Source organism: Rhinatrema bivittatum, chromosome 1 (genome assembly GCF_901001135.1).
Source record: "Rhinatrema bivittatum chromosome 1, aRhiBiv1.1, whole genome shotgun sequence".
NCBI classification, from domain to species: Eukaryota; Metazoa; Chordata; class Amphibia; order Gymnophiona; family Rhinatrematidae; genus Rhinatrema; species Rhinatrema bivittatum.
The window spans coordinates 610,020,269-610,041,995 of record NC_042615.1 but is presented as its reverse complement, the minus strand read 5'-3'; the positions used below and the strand labels follow the sequence as shown (position 1 = coordinate 610,041,995).

The following is a 21,727-nucleotide window of genomic DNA, read 5'->3' as shown; positions in this document are numbered from 1 at the left end:
AGAGGCCATCGATAAGGCACTTCAGGGCTTCCAACCTCCATCCGCACCGACACCGATGCCAGCCCCAGTCACTGACCCAATGCCCGCGGTGCTTGCACCGCTTCTAAGCAGACTGGATGTGCTGATCGGTGCTCTTCCACTGGTGGAACAGAGAGTACTGGTATGTCCACCGCCTTCCACGCTGAATACCTTTGTCATCAGAAGATGAAGAATCCTGCCACAGACTCACCCGTCAGTTACCGGTTCCATCGGTACCTTTACTGCCATTGGGGCCACCATCGATGCCTAGGCCTGATCCTTCAGGACTAACACCATTTCTTCCCTCTGGTGATCTTTGGGAGCTGGGGATCAACCTTACGATCCTTGGACTGATGACTCTTCCCAGGATTCTAATGATTTGCCTTCAGAGCCCTCTCCCCCTGAGGAAAGATGACGCTCTCCTCCAGAGGATCTCTCCTTTATGAAATTAATAAAGGAAATGTCTGAAACTATTCCATTTCAGCTTCAGACAGAAGAGGACTCAAGGCAGATGATGCTGGAAGTACTCCAGTTTCTTGATGCCCCAAAGGAAATAATCTCTTCCTATTCATGAAATCCTAATTGACCTGCTAAAAAGGAATTGGGAGCACCCAGGCTCTGTCAACCGAAAGACAGATGTCACCTACCTTGTCCAGACAGCCCCTGGGTTTCAAAGAACACAGCTGGATCACCTTTCTGTGGTTGTGGAGTCAGCTCAGAAGAAGGCACGATGTTCTAAACCTCATTCCTCCATACCTCCAGGGAAAGAACAGAGGTCCCTGGATGCTTTTGACAGGTGTGTCTTCCATGGCTCAATGCTCATTTCTCGCATTGCTTCCTACCAGTCATACATGACCCAGTATAACAGGGACCTGTTCAAGAAGATCCAAGATTTCTCTGAATCTTTACCAGAACAATTCCAGCATCTGGCTCAGAAAGGCCTAGATGCTGCCTATAATATTTTTGATACTGCCTCCAGAGTGTCTGCAGCAGGGATTAGTGCAAGAAGGTGGGCTTGGGCTGAAGTCCTCAGACCTACGACCAGAGGTGCAGGACCAGTTAGCAGACCTACCCTGTGCTGGAGATAATCTCTTCGGGGACAAAATCCAGGAAACAGCACAGCTAAAGGACCACCATGAAACGCTGTGCCAGATTTCCTCAGTACCTTCTAATTTCCCGTCCACTTCTAAGAGGAGATTCCGAAGGGACTCTAAGCGACAGTCTTTCAAGCCACGGAGATATTATCCTCCTGCCACTCGAGGTCATCCTTCCAGGCCTTACCAGAAGGGTCAGCCCAGGCAAGCCTGAGCTCAGAAGACCCAGCCAGCCCCTCAATCGGGCCCAGCTGCTGGATTTTGACTCCTCGCTAGAGAGCATAAGCCAACCTTCTCTACCATCCGTACCAGTCGGCGATCGACACTGCCATTTTACCAACATATGATACACGATCAGTGGGTACTTGCTGTACTGACCCAAGGCTACCACCTCAACTTCCTGTCTGTACCAGCAGACTCCCCACTTTGGCCGACGTGGGGTTCATCCGACCACTTCTCTCTTCTGGAAGAGGAGGTTTCAACCCTCCTGAATTCCTGGGCAATAGAGCCAGTGCCCCTCTCTCAGGAGGGGCAGGGTTCTATTCCAGGTATTTCCTCATCCCAAAAAAGTCAGGCGGCATGTCCAAGAAAATTCAAGCAGAATCTCAAGACATGGCTTTTTAAACAAGCATTCACCTGAACCTTGTAACCAACCCTTCCGCCGCCTCAGTGTTCGCATCCCCTCCATCTTCCGAAGATCTACCTCTGCCAATGTCTCCCTCCTAATATTAGCTTAGAAAGCCTTCCTCCCTTACTCTTTTCCCCTTTGAACTCCCCCCCTCCCTGAAATCCTCCCTCTTGACTCTGCCAATATCTCCACACTGTCATATTGCTATTACCCCCATTTCTTTTTTGTACATAATTCCATCGGTTAATCACTTCCTATTACCATATATGTTTACTGTGTAAAGCCAGTTGCTATATTTCCCTTATGTGTTTCTTGTAAAGCCTGTTGCTGCATTATTGTTACATGTAAACGAGGTGATGTTCCGAACGTGCCGTGGTATATAAAAATACATAAATAAATAAAAATTCACTTCAAGATCGTGTTAAAGCACTCTCTATGAGGGCCATGGCGACTTCAGTAGCACACCTAAGTTCGGTGCCGCTTCCTGACATTTGCAGGGCTGCCACCTGGAGTTCTCTCCATACCTTTACAGCCCACTATTGCTTAGACAAGGCCGGAAGACAAGATTCCATCTTCAGCCAATCTGTCCTGCGTAACCTATTCACAACTTGATGTACCAACACCCTTCCGCCTGCCTTAGGGTTCAGGATGCCCTCTGCCAAATTCCATCCCAGTTGTGCCTGTTGAACGCCTTGGGTACATTTGGTGCATACTCGGACATCCTCAGCTCGGTACTCACCCATGTGTGAGGACTACAATCCTGCTTGTCCGATGAGAAAGCAAATGTTGCTTACCTGTAACAGGTGTTCTCACAGGACAGCAGGATGTTAGTCCTCATGAAACCCGCCCGCCGCCCCACGGTGTTGGGTTCGTTACGTTTCTTATTTTATTTTTCAGCACTTCCTGTAGCTTTTTAAACAAGACTGAAGGGGGACCCCTGCTGGCTGCAGGGTTAGTGCCATGCTGGGCATGGCCAGTAGGGGCCAGTCAAAGTTCTAGAAACTTTGACAAAAGTGTTCCGTGATTGGGCTCCATCCTATGATGTCACCCATATGAGGACTAACATCCTGCTGTCCTGTGAGAACACCTGTTACAGGTAAGCAACATTTGCTTTTTCCTTGTCCTTCGTATCCTTCAAAGATACATCATTTTGACTGTCTGCTTTCCCCCATCATCTACTTTAAAAGCTGTGCTTTCTCCTTTTTAAAGGTTTGTGCCAGCAGCCTGGTTTCACTCTTGTTAAAGTGGAGCCCAACCTTTCGGAAAAGGCCACCCCTCCTTCCCCAAAATGAAGCCTGGTTCCTAATAAATCTAAAACCCTCTTCCTTGCACTATTGTCTCATCCATGCATTGAGGTTTTGGTGCTCTACCTGCGTCTGTGGTCCTGCATGTGGAACGGGGAGCATTTCTGAGAATGCTACCCTGAAGGTTCTGGATCTCAGCTTTCTACCTAAAACCCTAAATTTTGGCTTCCAGAACCTCCCTCCTGCACTTTCATATGTCATCGGTTATGTAGTCTTTCAGATAATAGACTAGGGGGCACTCCATCAAGTTAGCATGTGGCACATTTAAAACAGAGAAAGAAGTTCTTCACTCAACGCACAATTAAACTCTGGAATTTGTTGCCAGAGGACGTGGTTAGTGCAGTTAGTATAGCTATGTTTAAAAAAAGGATTGGATAAGTTCTTGGAGGAGAAGTCAATTACCTGCTATTAATTAAATTGACTTAGAAAATAGCCCCTGCTGTTACTAGCAACAGTAACATGAAGTACTTAGTTTTTGGGTACTTGCCAGGTTCTTATGGCCTGGCTTGGCCACTGTTGGAAACAGGATGCTGGGCTTGATGGACCCTTGGTCTGACCCAGTATGACATGTTCTTATGTTCTTATTGGTACCCACATGTACAAAGACAGTCTGCTCCTCTCCAGCATCTAAAATCCTATCTATGTGATGCGTGAGGTTTGTCAACTTCGCACTAGGTAGGCAAGTTAACAAGTGATCCTCATATCCACCCACCACCCAGCTATCAATCTTCTTAATTGAATCATCAACTAGAATTGCCGTCCTAACCCTTTCCTCCTGGGTACATGTCTCTGGAATACCTATCCTCTGTGCGAGAGCATACATTTTCGTGAGGGCAGGGCCTAGCTACAGGTTGCTTCCTGCCTCATCAAGCAGATGCTTTCCTTCCGGGAGACCTTTCTCCTCCAAAGCAGCACAGGGGCTACCAGATTAGATTTGGGACTTCTCTACTATGTCACTGAAGGTCTTCTCTATATACCTCTGTCTCCCTTAGCTCTTCCAGGTCTGCCACTCTAGCTTCCAGAGATCGGACTCGTTCTCTGAGGGCTTGGAGCTCTTTGTATACACACATGAGCTGTTGCCAGCTGGGAGATAATCATACATGTGGCACTGAGTACAAAAGACTGGAAAAGCCTCCCTCTCGCTGCTGGACTACTTCCTACATTATAATTTTGGCTTATTGATTTAAAATTTCTAAGGGAGCAGAGATGTAAAGCTAACTTTAACTGTTTTTAGTCTGTGGATTTATTTTGTGTGTCCGCAATCACACTCAAAATACTGCATTTTATATCTTCCTAGTTACCCAACTTATTGACACTTGTTTTGAATTAGATTCCTTATGTATAAAATCTGCAACAAATTACTCCTGCCAAACACAACTACCATGTAAAGTCAAAACATAAAAAACCAAATAAGGTATAGCAAGGTAAATGGACATAGCAAGGTAAGGAAATTTGAGGTGCATCGTGCACTTCTGGTCTCTTTCTGCTGCAAGAAACCTCTGGATTCTGGAGCTGTCTAGTTCAAAGCCTGGATCCATTTCTGTGACCTCTGGAGTCCTCTCCCGGGGGTTGTTACATAGAAAATGCAGATGAGACTTCCGGTAGTCTTCTGCCAAGGAAGTGTAAATTGGAGGAGGATTTGACAACAGCAGATATGAGATTTCATTGAAAGTTCAGAATCTAGGTTTACCCCTAAATTGTCTTTTATATGTTTGGGATGTAATGATGATCAATAGTTATATTTTGGTGAACAATGTGTGAGGGATTGGATATAACTGATAAATGCATGATTTCTATTTTAGCTGTTTTTAGTTTGAGGCCGTTGTGAGAACAGATATTGACTGTTTATGTTTAGTATTACAAATATTGAATTGGACTATGAAGAGCTGTAGGGAATGAAAAACTGAATGTCAGCATAAATTAAAAAATTTTGCATGGAGACCAGACAGAAGTTGATATAATGGTAGAATATAAATGTTGAAGAGTAGGACTGAGAGAGGAGCTTGAGGCACATTTGAGGGAATGCTTTACCAGTCAGAATTGAGGTCCACTTCTCAGCTGTTGAGTTCGGTTGAGAACATTATAGAAAAACAGCTTTGGTTATTTGCCCTACATTCTCAGTATCTAACATATTTGACCTCAATCTTGTTAAGCTGTTTAAATACTTGGTTAAAATTGGAATTTTTTTCAAGCTTATTGTTTTCCTATTTTAATCAGTTCGATTCTGCCTTCATGTTTTTCCTATCAGCTGCAAAAGAAATTAAGATACCTCACATTACTGTTTTTTGTACTGTCCCATTTAAGTACAGTGGAAATAGTGTTCATGTATGTTGCATATTTCTGTTTCTCACAGGACAAGCAGGATGGTAGTCCTCACATATGGGTGACATCATCAGGATGGAGCCCTCTTGGAACACTTTTGTCAAAGTTTCTAGAACTTTGGCTTGACACACTGAGCATGCCCAGCAGGGGTCCCCCTTCAGTCTCTCTTTTTTTCCCACACAGCAGTAGCCCTGCGGATTGAGGAACTCACAACTATTCCTGACAGGAAATTTTTCCTCATGGAATTTTTTCAAAATTTGACAAAGTTTACCCCATCCGGGGTCCCCCGATCGATTATCGATACCTGCTAACGTTAGGTAAGGCTTTACCTTGTTTTCGCGGTTGGTTACCGACAGTTCCCCCTTTTAGGCCTGACGGCCACTCAACGCACCATGGTTACATTTTTACTTAAGTATGGCGATGGGTTTTCGACGCTGCCCCCGACTGCCGAGGACGCAGTCCATTACGGACCCGTATCAGGTATGTGTCCTTTGCTTGGGGGTTAGCCATGATGTCGCAACTTGTACCAACTGCGCCCAAATGACACCTAAGGGCCGCCAGGCTCATTTAGAGAAAATGGAACTCCTTTTCCAGGCTAAGCAGTCCACTCCGTCGAAACCCTCAACGTAATCGACGCTGTCGCCTTCAACTCCTCGGCACCAACCAGCCACCGGCGATTCTTGGTTGTCTGGATCTCTGCCGAAGAAATCCACCTCTTTGTCCTCTGTGCCGGAGAAAGACTGGGCCGAGCACTGTGAAAAGCATCGGCATTGAAAGGCTTCGTCCGACGATCCAGTCACGGCCTCGACGTCTGCATCGACGGAACCACCAAAGAAAGCCTGTGCTGAGGAGCCCCCATCCTCCTCCATGCCCGGGTCACCGAGGCGTTCCCCACCTTCGCTGGTGCAGGGAGCCGAGACTCCACTTTCACCGATGGACCCTCTGGCAACACATGTGCAGCCTTCTACTCTGGAACTGATTCTTCAAGCACCAGCGTTCCACGAGGAATTGAACCAGATGGTTCAAGAGGCAGTAATCCAAGCACTCCTAGGCCTTCTGCCTCCGATCTCAGTCACCGATCCGATGCCCACGGTGCTGGCTCCATTACTGGACAGGTTGGATCGCTCATCGGAGCACTTCCTTCGGTGCCTTCGAAAATACAGATATGTCCGCAGCCATAGACGCCGGTTCCCCTATCATTGGAGAATGAGGAATCAACATTATCTGATTCGGTTCCAGGACCATCAGGAGTTGTTCCACCGACACGTCCATCGAGATTGCCAATTCCCTTGGTGCCTCTCCCGGCTTCGGTGCCGCATTGACCCTTGTCAGTGCCTCCACCGGTACCCTCTATGCCTCCACCGATTCCCTCGGTGCCATGACAGGATCCAAGTGGGATAGGCCTCTTCTTTCCATCAGGAGGCCCACTCTATGCAGGAGATCAACCATACCAGCCCTGGTCTGATGATACTGATGACATTCCCTCGGAGCATTCTCCTCCTAATGAGAGAAGACTTTCAACTCCAGAGGACCTATCATTTTTAGCTTTATAAAGGAAATGTCAGAAACCATTCCCTTTAAGCTACAAACAGAAGAAGATGTATCTGTCTAGACACAAGATGCTTGAAGTCCTCCAGTTTGTGGATGCCCCTAAGGAGGTGATGTCTAATCCAGTTCACGAGATCCTCCAGGAACTATTACAACGAACCTGGGAGCACCCAGGTACAGTGCCTCCAGTGAACCAGAAGACAGATGCCACCTACCTAGTGCAATCAGCTCCTGGGTTCCAGAAGACCTAGCTGTCGCACCATTCTGTGGTGGTGGAATCTGCCCAGAAGAAGGCAAGAAGATCTAGGCCATATTCTTCTACACCTCCTGAGAAGGAACAGAGGTTTCTGGATGCCCTGGGACGAAGAGTGTTCCATGTCTCCATGCTAATTTCACATGTAGCTGCTTACCAGCTGTACATGATGCAGTACAACAGAAACCTCTTCAAGCAGATGCAAGACTTCTCGGAGTGTCTTCCAGAAGGATTTCAGGAGCAGCTTAATGCCTTCCTCAAGAAGGGCCTTGACGTTGGCAAGCACAAGGTCTGTGCTGCATACAACATCTTCGACACAGCTTCTAGAATGTCTGCAGTGGGGATAAATGCAAGAAGATGGGCATGGTTGAAGTCATCGGACTTACGACCGGAAGTTCAGGAGAGGTTGGCGAACCTTCCCTGTACAGGTGGTGATCTCTTCAGAGATGAGATTCAGGAGACTGACACACAGCTCAAGGACTATCACGAGACCTTGCGCCAGCTCTCGTCTGTACCATCTGACTTTCCTTCTACTTCAAAATGGCCGTTCAGAAGGGAGGCTAAGAGGACTGCCTATAAAGCTCGTAGGTATTATCCTTCCCCATCTCATAGCCGCCCAACCAGGCCATACCAGAAAGGTCAAGCCCGTCAGTCCAGGCCCCAGAAAGCCCAACCAGCTCTGCAGCCTGGCCCTACTTTGGGGTTTTGACTCCCAGCAAGAGAGCAACCTTCAACTTCCACTACATCTCTGCCAGTGGCCAGCCACTTGTGCCACTTCACCACCACCTGGCACACAATCACTACGGATCAATGGGTCCTCTCTGTAGTGGCTTAAGGTTACCATCTCAACTTCCTTTCAGTGCCATAGGACTCCCCACCTTGGCCGGGGTGGGGTTTACCCGACCATTCACCGATTCTAGAAGAGGAACTAACAACCCTCCTACGATCCAGGGCAATAGAACCAGTGCCCCCTCCACAACGGAAACAAGGGTTCTATTCTCGATATTTCCTAATACCAAAAAAAAAATCAGGAGGCATTCGTCCAATATTGGATCTTCGTGCCTTAAACAAACATCTACAGAAGGAAAAGTTCAGGATGGTAACCTTGGGCTCCCTACTCCCTCTTCTTCAAAAGGGAGATTGGCTTTACTCTCTAGTCCTACAATATAGCGTGTGTGTGTATATATATATATATATATATATATATATAGCGATAACAGTCTCATCGAAAATACCTCAGTTTCTTAGTCTGACACAGACACTTCCAGTATCGAGCGTTCCCATTCGGCCTGTCATCAGCGCCTCGAGTCTTTACAAAGTGCCTGGCAGTAGTAGCAGTGTACTTAAGATGACAGAACATTCATGTCTACCCTTACCTGGACGATTGATTGCTAAGGGCCCCATCTGAGAAGGAGGAGAAGTTCTTGGAGGAGAAGTCCATTAACTGCTATTAAACAAGTTTACTTAGGGAATAGCCACTGCTATTAATTACATCAGTAGCATGGGATCTTTTTAGTGTTTGGGTAATTGCCAGGTTCTTGTGGCCTGGTTTGGCCTCTGAGGAAAACAGGATGCTGGGCTTGATGGACCCTTGGTCTGACCCAGCATGGCAATTTCTTATGTTATGTTTTTATGAGGTCCTGATTTCTTTATATCTAACCCTACAGCTACTACTATCATTCAGGTTTCTAGTAAACTATCCAAAATCCAATCTGATTCCATCACAGATCCTTTCCTTTATTGGAGCGGACTTAAACACCATACAGGCAAAAGCTTTTCTCCCAAGGGATCGTGCGCACACTATTTCAACCTTTGCGAAATCAGTGCGGACTCATCGATTCACAATGGCTCGTCATTCACTAACCTTGTTGGGTCACATGGCATCCTCGGTTCATGTTACTCCAATGGCTCGTCTAGCCATGAGAGTAACACAATGGACCCTAAAGTCCCAGTGGGCTCAAGCCCACCATCCGATGTCCAGCATTGTCCATGTCACCAGGCAGCTCAGTCTTGCTAGCTTGGTGGATTCAAGAGTCCAATCTTTTGAATCTTTTCAATCCCCAGAACCTCAAATCACACTGACAACGGATGCATCCAACCTCAGTTGAGGTGCCCATATCAACAGCCTGCAAACTCAGGGAACCTGGTTTGCAGCAGAATCACATCAGATAAATTTTCTGGAGATCAGAGCAATAAGGTATGCCCTTATGGCTTTTCGGAATTGCCTATCCAACAAAACAATCCTGGTCCAAATAGACAACTAGGTAGCGATGTGGTACATCAACAAACAGGGTGGAACAGGCTTGTATCTGCTATGTCAGGAAGTAGCACAGATATGGGCCTGGGGCTCTCTCCCACTCTGTTCCTGAGAGAGGCCTACCTGGCAGGTGTGGACAATATAGTTGCGGTCAAGTTGAGCCTGACCTTTCATCCCCATGAATGGTCCCTAAACCCCACTATAGTACAGAAACTCTTCCAGTGCTGAGGTTATCCGCACATGGATCTCTTTGCGTCAATTTACAACCGCAAAGTAGAGAACTTCTGCTCACTGCATCGCAGCTACAGGACACCACCAAGGGATGCTTTTGCCCTCTTGTGGTCCAAGGGTCTCCTATATGCATACCCTCCACTTCCACTCATCAGCAAGACTCTCGTGAAGATACGGCAGGACAAGGGTTTAATGATTCTCATAGCCCCTTTCTGGCCATGTCAGGTTTGGTTTCCCATCCTACGCGACCTCTCAGTCCATCCTCTTATTCGCCTGGGAGTGGATCCGTTGCTGATAACTCGGAACAATGGGCAGCTGCGTCATCCAAACCTCCAGGCCCTGTCCCTGACAGCCTGAATGTTGAAAGGCTAATATTACAACCACTAAACCTCTCGGACTCTGTCTCCTAAGTCCTCGTGCTTCACGAAAGCCTTCTACTAGGAAATCTTATGATTTCAAATGGAAAAGGTTTTCCTTATGGTGCACATCAAAGGAAATAGATCCCTTTACTTGCCGCACAAAGAAGTTCCTAGAATTACCTCTGGTACCTGTCAGAGTCTGGTCTACAAACTTCCTTCATTAGAGTTCATGTCAGTGCGGTAGCCGCTTTCCATAAAGGTATAAGGGATGTCTCGATATCGACACAACCCTTAGTGGCGTGCTTTGATGGGTTTACTACATCTAAAACACCCACTTTGCCCTCCGGCCCCTGTTTGAGACCTCAACGTGATATTAGCACAGCTCATGAAACCTCCATTTGAGCCTCTCAACTCCTGCAAGCTGCGTTCTCACTTGGAAAATGCTCTTTCTCCTAGCTATAACGTCAGCTCGCAGAGTTAGTGAGCTACAGGCATTAGTAACTTACCCACCTTACACAAAATTTCTCCATGACAGAGTGGAGCTTCGTACTCATCCTAACTTTTTACAAAATGTAGTATCTGAGTTTCACTTGAACCAATCCATTATACTACCTACTTTCTTTCCAAAACCCCACTCGCATCCAGGTGAGTGAGCGCTACATTCCTTTGGAATGCACGGCAGCCCAAAGGAAATCCACCCAGCTTTTTGTCTCCTTCTATAAAACCAAACTAGGAACTCTGGTGGGCAAGCAGACCCTATCATCTTGGCTAGCGGACTGTATTTCCTTCTGCTACCAACAAGCAAGCCTTGCCTTCCGCTACAGGAACGTGTGAAAGCGCACTCTATAAGAGCCATGGCAACATAAGTAGCACACCTCCATTCTGTGCCTCCTACCTGTAAGGCTGCTACATGGAGTTCTCTCTATACCTTTGCAGCTCATTATTGCCTGGACAAGGCTGGCAGGCAAGATTCCATTTTTGGCCAGTCTGTTCTGCGCAATTTATTTTCAGCTTAATAACCCAACTTCCTTCGAGCGACCCACTGAAAATTTCAGGCTGCCCTCTTAACCAAACCCACCCCTGTTGTTGTGCCTGTTGCACGTCATTGGGTGCTTTTGGTACATTTATTCGGGCATCCTCAGCTCACTGTTTGCCCATATGTGAGAACTGCCATCCTGCTTGTCCTGTGAGAAAGCAGAGTTGCTTACTTGTAACAGGTGTTCTCATAGGACAGCAGGATGTTAGTCCTCACGAAACCCGCCCGCCACCCTGCAGAGTTGGGCTCGCTTAAGATTTCTTATTTTATTTTTTGCTCGTACTTTTACTATAAACGAGACTGAAGGGGGACCCTCCCCTGCTGGATGCAGGGTTGGTGGCATGCTGGGCATGCTCAGTATGCCAAGTCAAAGTTCTAGAAACTTTGACAAAAGTGTTCTGTGAGGACTAACATCCTGCTGTCCTGGGAAGAACACCTGTTACAGGTAAGTAACTCTGCTTTCTCTCAGCTCAGTTATGTTTTACTGTAGCAGAAAATTGTTAGCTTGCCCCTCTGTAGTAAACCGTGTGAATTGGTTGGAAACTAATTTGGCGTTGTGTGGCGGTGCCCGGGGTTCTAATGTTCTCTGACTCCATCTGCTGACTCAATCTGCTGGTGGGAATGCAAGGACCACTAGTCTGGACTGATCTGTAGTATTACAGGAATAAAAATTAGCAGGTAGAACCAATTTTCCTTTACACTTTCGGATAATAGAAGCACTAGGGGCACTCCATGACGTTAGCAAGTAGTACATTTAAGACTAATCAGAGAAAATTCTTTTTCACTCAGTGCACAATTAAGCTCTGGAATTTGTTGCCAGAGGATGTGGTTAGTGCAGTTAGTGTAGCTGGGTTTAAAAAAGGTTTGGATAAGTTCTTGGAGAAGTCCATTAACTGCTATTAATCAAGTTGACTTAGGGAATGGCCTCTGCTATTACTGGCATCATTAGCATGGGATCTTCTAGGTGTTTGGGTACTTACCAGGTTCTTGTGACCTGGTTTGGCCTCTGTTGGAAACAGGATGCTGGGCTTGATGGACCCTTGGTCTGACCGAGCATGGCAATTTCTTATGTTCTTAATGTTGCACGATGTTACTATATGCTGCCTTTTTTTTTTTTTTTTTTTACACAAAACTATCTGTTAATTTTATGACAAGACTAGAAAGTCTAGCCTGGTTCTCTATATGTTTCCTGTGTACTGCGCAAGCCATCATATGCCAGTCACTCAACCGAGTGGGAAGCTTAAATTTAAGGTTGTACAGTATTATCTTTACTATGTAGTATATAGTCAATATTCCTCTCAATTACCACTTCACTTCTGGTTCTTTTTGTAATTTGGAAAAATACATTTTGATGTTTTCTATCCCAATTTTGGGAGCATAAATGTTAAGTATAAGCACCTTTTACATATTCAGGCATTTAAAATGTACCTACCTTCTTTATCCAAAAAGTGCTGATTTTTGCAAATTCTAAATTCAGATTTTTTTAAAAATGAGGTTGAAATGCAATATTTGAGGAAGCAGACTGTAAAGTGAAAAAAAAATCCAGTTTAATATACTGTATCTAGAGGGACAAGGTTTTTTTTGAAGCACAGTAACTTTGGCAGTACAGGAAAAGGAATATAGTCAAACTGCAGGCACAGAAAAGTGTATAGAAAAGCAAGCGGGAAAAAATAAAGCTTACATTCTTAAACATAGATAATGTAATTCTGATAACTATAAATTCTGCTCACCTCACAGTACTTACCTTAAATTAATCATCCACGGTGGTCATGAGAGGTATATTATGTCATAGAACGCACAGAAATAAATGCAAACACAAATCTTTAGTAAATGTAAATGCATAATCAGCAAAAATAAGTAATATTAAAATTGACTACAGTATCAAAGTAAGCTGTACACAAATCAATACAGGTAAATAGGAAACTGAAATAAAGAGAGAATATTAATCAAAGAAAAAAAGAACAGAACACTTGCCTTATACGTCCTCATTTATATAAGCCAATGTTCATAGAAACCTGAAAGACTCGGGCGAGGGGGACTCTGAAAAAGAACGACTCTCTCTCTGTTCCTTTCAGCTCATCCAACAAAAATAAACAAATTCTATGCTTTATATATTCCTCTGCAAGTTAAGTGCTTCAATTTGCTCTTTACCCAGGAGTTATATGCAATATATTGATTCATACTCATCAATCATTGGAGTCTGTTCTGATCCATACCTGTCTGTTTGTGGTATAAAGTCTTTTGGGGATCTAGCTAAGCTGCTTAAAGTTATCCTTGCACATCCAGCAGCTAACCCTAGCTACTACTTATAAGCTTAAGTATATTTTCTTCTGATTGCTGTCTGGGACTTTGATACCACATAACTTCTAACCAATTGCAGGCATACATGCTCCTTACCTCTCCCTTTTCCGTGGCAATTTCTCTTGTAAAGATGTATTTTTCCCGTTGGTAGCAGGGCTAAATTAGCCATGCTGTCATGGGAACTGTCCATCAGGGCCCAAGAGGTGGAGCTTCTGAGTAGAATACAGAGCTTTTCTCTGTGCGGCTGTGCGTGTCTCCTGCGCAGAAAAACACTTTCCTCAGTCTGTTTTTTCCACGCGTGGAGCTAGTTTCTCCTCAGACCTAGTTTTAAAAACAGAAGAAAATGTCACAAAAACCAGCTCCGAGGCTTCCGAGGTTCAAACCCTGTGGTTGCGGCAGAATCATGTCCATCACTGATGGACATAACTGCTACCGTTGTCTTGGGCCTGATCATCAGCAGGCCGCATGTAAGGATTGCGGCAGGATGTTGCCGTGAGCCAGACGTCAGAGGGCCCATAAGGTTCAGGCCCTCAGGGAAGCGCAATCGGGGTCCCATGCCCCACCTTCGGAGGCGCACTCGTCACCAGAAGACCCCAAAGGTAAAAAGAGCAGCATCCGTGGAGCCCTCCACCTCCAGGACTGGAGGATCGGTGGGTGGAGATAGAGCCCGGAGTCAAGGCATTCATTACACTGGCGATTGCAAGAGCCGAGGCCGCGAGGAGAGGAGGACTCCAGTAGATCTGTGTCGTTGGCGTCGAAGCCATCGCGACATGAGTCGGGGACCCGACCGAAACAATCCACTCCATTGATGCAGAGATCGGCACACTCCGGATCGACGCCGTCAAGGGAACCTGTGTCAAAACATAAAAGGCCGACGCATATGAAAGCAAAGCCAATGCATAGAGTGTCGATGGCGCTGCAAAAGGACTTGGAGCAGACGCTGGAAGCACCCGGTCGACGATGGAAGCATCGAAGTTGACGCAAGGAGTGTCGGCATCAACGCAGGAAGCAACGAAGTCGATGCAGGGAGTGTTGACTCAGACGCAACAACCGATACCGGTGACACACATTCCCTCACCAACACCACATACGTCAAAATCGACACATGGAAAGTCCAAACAGGCACGCCTAGTGCCTACACCAAAAAAAACTTCACCACATACCTCAACTCAGATCCTGAGAGGGATAACCCACTCAGAGAGTGAGAACAGACAGAGCCATAAAATAGCAAAACCTACTGGCAGCGGCCTACAGTCTTCAACATCCTCGGAGAGAGGAGGAGTTCTTACTTCGCACCCTCCCCCCACGAGACTCCATAGCTCATGATTCTCGGACCAATCCCTGTCTCCCAGAAGTGAGATGCGCACATCGGGACTACAATCGGAAGAGGACTACGTTAGACTCACGTCCTTATCCTCCTCCTCCTCCCCGAGGTAAGTCAATTCATCATTCATCAAGGTCTCCTCAAGAAAGGATGGTCACATCACCCCCACCACAGTCAAGAAACTGAGGAGAACGGGCGTAAGTGAGGAAGACCCGTCGCCACTTCATGGGGATACACAAGGCAAACCATGGATGCCGCCACAAACCAAGGAGGCATTCTTTCAGTTGTCGTCAGCCCTATCGGGACTCTTTGAAACGCTGCAATCCTCGTTTCAACTTCCCTTCTCCCTGGTGAGTACCTTGCCACCTTCACCTCAACAAGAATCCTCACCATAGCGGGTACGGAACCCTTCTCCACCGGGACTGTCACCCCAAACACCCGGAAAGTCAAACAGGGAACACTCCCTGATAAGGACAGACTCGGATTCCCCGCCATCATCACCCACATCATCAACGGGGTACCCTTCTGATCCTCCGGAGGATACACCTGAACCTTACTCTCCCCCAGAAGACCTATCATATCCCAAGTTCCTGGACAAGATGGGGAAAGTACTTAACCTACAGGTCTAAAAATTACAGGACCCTATGGCGGAAACGCTCGGCCTACTTAAGATATTTGGCGTTCCAGCTGAACCCGCTTCCTTAACCATTCCACAATGTATTGGATTCGGTGCTTGAAAAATCGTGGGAGACGCCATATACTATCCCACCGGTCTCCAAAAAGACAGACCTCAAATTTTGAATGCAGAAGTCAAAATTGTATTCTATGACATAACTGCCCCACTCTTAGTTAGTTGTGGAATCTGCAATGCAGCGAGCCAATCGATCTAGACTGCATGCGTCAACACCTCCAGTGAACATAAGAAACACAAAATGCCATACTGGGTCAGACCAAGGGTCCATCAAGCCCAGCATCCTGTTTCCAACAGTGGCCAATCCAGGCCATAAGAACCTGGCAAGTACCCAAAATCTAAGTCTATCCCATGTTACCATTGCTAGTAATACCAGTGGCTATTTTCTAAGTCAACTTAATTAATAGCAGATAATGGACTTCTCCTCCAAGAACTTATCCAATCCTTTTTTAAACACAGCTATACTAACTAGACCAACGAATCCTGGATGAGTTCGGGAAAAGGTCATATCAATTGTCCTATGCTGTTCTCCAGAATCAGTCAACATCAATTCTACTTGGTCCAATATCTGTATGAGAATCTGCAGACATTGAAGGCAGCTCTACCTGCTTCGGAGGTGCCAGCCATAACTCAGCCGATATAGGACCTTGAGGAAGGCATTCGACATCTTCTCCGGACGGTGTACAAGTCGTTCGAGTTGTTGACTCATACATCCTCATCGGCCATTGCTGCCCGCCGAATGGCCTGGCTCCGCTCCAACGCCATTAGAGAAGACCTTTATGAGCGTCTAGCGAACTTACCATGCAAGGACGACAATCTTTTTGGAGACAAGTTCCAAGAAACGGTTGCGAACTTGAAAGACCAGGCAATAGCTGTCCAATCGTTGACACATTCCTCATCCTTTGGCACACAATGCAGATATTACTCTGCCAACTGCAGACAACAATATCAGCAGCGTCCCTATAGGCAATATCAACAGTTTTGCTCTACTCCTTACAACCCACCGCAAAGGACAGCACCACCACCTTTGCAGGCGAGGAGGGGCAGGGAAAGACAACAGAGAACACCGGCACAACAGCCTCAGCAGACGGACAAACCTGCCTCATCTTTTTAATACCACCGCCATCATCACTACCACTGCACCCTCCGGGGAGGGTGCAGTGGTAGTGATGATGGCGGTGGTATTACCACTGCACCCTCCGGGGAGGGTGCAGTGGTACAGACATAAGGGTTCTAGAAATTATACGACAGGGCTATCAACTTCATTTCCGTAACAAACACAATCTACCCCACCCAGTTCCCAATTGAATTCCAGGTCATCAAAAGCAATTAACACAGGAAATTTCGTCCCTACTTCAACAATGAGCAATCCAACGAATTCCTATCCATGCTCGACACAAGGGATTTTATTCACCTTATTTCCTGATTCCCAAGAAAACAGGGGGACAACGACCAATTTTGGATCTACGGGAGCTGAACAAACACCTAATCAAGGAAAAGTTCAAAATGGTATCCCTAAAGACCATATTACCACTTCTTCAACCCAAGGACTGGATGTGCTCAATAGATCTGAAAGATGCTTACACACATATCCCTATCCACCACTCTTCGTGGCGGTACCTCTCTTTCCAGTTTCGGGAACGACGCTTCCAATACAGAGTACTACCCTTTGGCTTCTCGGCAGCCCCCAGGGTTTTCACCAAGTGCTTGGCAGTGGTGGTGGCACATCTTCTCCAGAAAGGCATCAAAATCTTTCCTTATCTGGACGACTGGCTCATAGTAGCGTCTTCGCTGCAGAGCCTCAAAGAATACCTTCACCAAACATTACACTGCCTAAAATGTTTGGGAATTATGGTAAACTATCAAAAATCCAATCTGGTACCGATGCAATCTCTTCAATTCATTGGGGTGCGTCTGGATACCCTCAGCACCAGAGCTTTTCTACCAACAGAGCGGAGACTAGAGATTCGACTACTCTTCCGCTCCACCCGGTTGTTCAAGCAACTCTCAGCGCGACATGGCAGCCATTCATACAGTTCCGAGCATGCGACTCCACATGTGTAGACTACAATGGGGACTCAAGTGACAGTGGAAACAACATTCTCAAGTATTAACGACCCGAGTGCGGCTGACTCAATCCATGCTGCAAGATATAACGTGGTGGCTCAAGCAGCCAACGCTCAAGAGGGGAGCATTGTTCACGATACCCCCCCACAATATAGTTCTTACCACTGATGCCTCTTGCAAGGGCTGGGAACTCATTTGGACCATCTGCAAACACAAGGCCTCTGGTCCCCGGAAGAGCAGAACCTACAAATCAATCTACTCGAACTCAGAGTGACAAAGAACGCACTCCAAACATTCCTTCCGCACTTAAGAGGCCGGCGAGTCATGGTCTACACCGACAATCAAGTGGCCATGTACTACATCAACAAACAAGGAGGGTCCGGTTCATGGTCCCTCTGCAAGGAAACCTTACAAATCCTGGAACATGCGTCACGTGTCTCAATACACCTTCAAGAGACGTATCTACCGGGGGCCATCAACACTCAAGCCGACCGTCTGAGTCGTATATTCTACCCTCACGAGTGGTCACTCAATCAGCAAGTAGCGGATACTCTGTTCGAACAATGGGGATAACAAACGATAGACTTCTTCGCGACAGAACTCAATGCGAAGGTCCCTCGCTTTGGTTCAGTCTGGACCAGCACTCGTCGAACGGCACAAGATGCATTCCTCCTACTATGCGTTTTCTCCAATACCCCCCATTACAAGAACGTTGCAAAAGTGCATAAGCGAAGCAGCGCAATTAATTCTGATAGCGCCAACGTGGCCACGCCAACTGCGGTATACCCACCTCCTGCACCTATCAATAGCACAGCCAATAGTGTTACCAGATTGCATGGATCTCTTGACGCAGGAACGAGAAACATTGCTCCATCCCATGTACAAATCACTATACTTGACAGCGTGGAGATTGAGCGGCTCCTCTTGCCGGAACAGGAAATATGTCTCTTCATAAACTATACTTCTTGCCTCAAGAAAACCATCAACACGAAGGAATTATAGTTTCAAATGGAAGAGATACTCATACTGGTGTCCTGCAAAGGGAATACCTCCATTACTGTTCACCAGAAAAACCTTTGGACTATCTTCACTACGGGGTCAGCATGGCTAATTCATCCTGCTATCTACGGAAACACCGTTTACAGTAAGCAAACTTGCTTTTTCCCGTTGATAGCAGGGCTGAATTAGACATGCTGTCATTGGAGTCCTAAGCTCCCGATCACGCACACAGGTATTTAGTAAGTTATTATGCGTGATCTAAGTTTGTGGATAGTCAATTAAAGCTCAGGTGGACATAGTTTGAAAAATGCATGATAGTGGTGGTGGCTCATCTCAGACAACAAGGTATAACCATATTTCCATATCTGGACGATTGGCTCATAATTGGCCCAACTCCCAACATCTTACTAGATCACCTCCATCGGGTGATACAATGCTTACAGGAATTAGGATTAGTGTTCAATTTTCAGAAATCACACCTACAACCAACTCAGCAGTTACAGTTCATAGGAGCATGCCTGGACACTACTTGCAACAGGGCATACCTACCAGGTGACAGAATATCGCACTTCTGTCACCTTCTACATACATTGAACCATACTCAGAAGACTGTCAGCGAGACAGGTGTTGGTAGTCCTGGGCCACATGGCGGCGGTGATTTTCATGGTTCCCAACACCAGGCTAAACATGAGTCACCTGCAATGGGGACTAAAACGCCAATGGAAACAACATTCACAACCATTGACACAGAAGGTTTCGCTGACCGCTGAAATGAAAAAGGATATAGCATGGTGGCTCCTAGACTCCACCCTGTCCAAAGGAGCATTGTTCAGCTCCCCTCCTCACAATGCAGTCTTACCCACAGATGCGTCTCACCAAGGGCTGGGGTGCACACCTCCAGATTTACAAAACACAAGGGGTATGGACGATCTCGGAACAGAACCTGCAAATAAATTTATTGGAACTCAGAGCGATTTGCAATGCATTACGAGTGTTCCAAAACCACCTGAAAGGACGCAGGGTCATGATCTACACGGACAACCAAGTCACAATGTTTTACATCAACAAACAAGGAGGGTCCAGTTCATGGTCCCTTTGCAAGGAGACCCTGATAATTTTCGAACACGCTCACCGGAATTTCCATACATCTCTAAGCAACTTACCTGCCAGGAGTTGCAAATACAAGAGCGGACAGACTAAGCCGCATCTTTCATCCTCGCGAATGGGCACTCAATACAGAAATAGCCCAGGACATATTCATGCAGTGGGGGACACCTTCGATGGATCTCTTTGCAACGAAGATCAATGCTCAAGTTCCCAAATTCTGCTCGATAAGACCAAGCCAATTCAGGATCACTCAAGATGCCTTCCTCATTCTGTGGACGACAGGCCTCCTATATGCCTTTCCTCCCATACCACTCATAACAAGAACAATTCAAAAGTGCATAGCAGACAAAGCTCAACTGATACTCATAGCTCTGGCCTGGCCGAGGCAACCATGGTACAGTTTCCTTCTCCGGCTATCCATCATGGATCCAATTCGATTACCGGATCGCCAAGATCTTCTCTGCCAACATCAAGGGACACTTCTGCACCCGCTACACTCATCTCTACACTTGACAGCGTGGAAATTGAGAGGCTCCTTCTGACAGAACAAGGAGTTTCCACTTCAGCACAATTCATTTTGTTAGAATCTAGGAAACTCTCAACCAGGACAAATAGCTACAAATGGAAATGTTACTCTACCTGGTGCACTTTCAAAGGTGTACCACCATTGGATTGCTCACCGGAGTTGCTCATTGATTATCTTCATACACTATATGTAGCTGGTCTAGCAACATCATCCATCAGAGTTCACCTCAGCGCCATAGGCGCCTATCATAGACCAATTAACGATATTCCTATATCCAATCACCCATTACTGTCTCGTTTCATGAAGGGGTTAACTCACATTCGTCCTCCGGTATCTAAACCTCCAGTTCCATGGAACCTCAACATAGTTCTGGAACAGCTCTTGCTGTCCCCATTTGAACCAATGGACTCGGCACACATAAAATACCTCACATGGAAAGTGGTACTCCTAGTTGCAGTAACATCAGCACGAAGAGTTAGTGAGTTGCAAGCCTTGGTCCACTATCCTCCATATTTGCAATTTCATCACCAAAAGGTAGCTCTCCGAACTCACCCTTCCTTCCTTCCTTCCAAAAGTGGTTTCCCAGTTCCATCTCAATCAGACCATGGAATTTACCCACCTTTTTCCCTACACCTCGTGCAAATGATAGGGAAAAACTACTGCACACACTAGATTGTAAAAGAACTTTAGCACACTACAAAGAAAGGACAAACTCGGACTCCCGTGTTTCTCAACGCTTTGTTTCCTTTGACCCGAAGGCACCTGGATTACCAGTGGCTAAACGCACCATCTGCAGCTGGATAGTATAGTGCATCAAATTCTGCTATGATAAACAGAATTTACAATTACATTACATTCTACTCCTAAAGCTCACCAAGTCAGAGCAGTAGCAGCCTCCTTGGCACACCTTAAGAGTGTACAACCCATAGACATTTGCAAGGCAGCTACATGGTCATCGCTTCATACCTTCACATCTCACTACTGCCTTGATCAACAAACAGCACTGATGCGAAGATAGGGCAAGCAATACTGCAATCTCTATCCTCCTGTCTACGGTGACTGCCACACTGTCAAAGATCACGTCCAACCATATATGTCATAGATGACGTGATCGGGAGCTTTGGACTCCCATGACAGCATCGCTAATTCAGCCCTGCTATCGACGGGAAAAAGCAAGTTTGCTTACCGTAAACGATGTTTCCGTAGATAGCAGGATGAATTAGCCATGCTGACCCACCCTCCTCCCTGGCAAGTCACCAAGTCTTCGACTACACTAAGGCTTAACCACAGACTGAGGAGATTCCGTTACTTTCCTGCGCGGGAACACATGCGCAGCCGCAGAGAGCAAAGCTCTGTTCTCTGCTTTGACAAGCTCCGCCTCCCGGGCCTGATTGACAGATCCCCGTGACAGCATGGCTAATTCATCCTGCAATCTACGGAAACATCGTTTACGGTAAGCAAACTTGCTTTTATCTTCTACTGGTCTATCCCTCTCCCCTTCCCCAGTGATTTCCTTCAAGCCTAGTTGCTAGGGTTTTCTTTTTGTCTTCAGCAACTCATTGACAACTTTGGTTACAAAGTTGCAGCAAAAAATGTTTTTCCTCCAACTGAACAAGCAGTTCAAACAGGAAGCAGAATTTGTTAGAGCCTATATGAAAGCAG

At 46.3% G+C, this 21,727-nt stretch overlaps 1 protein-coding gene across 3 annotated transcripts in view; it reads left to right on the top strand.

The window, feature by feature from the left end:
• DMXL1 (Dmx like 1) overlaps window positions 1-21,727 on the top strand; it is a 692,618-nt gene that overhangs the window by 158,368 nt on the left and 512,523 nt on the right. The window lies entirely within an intron of this gene.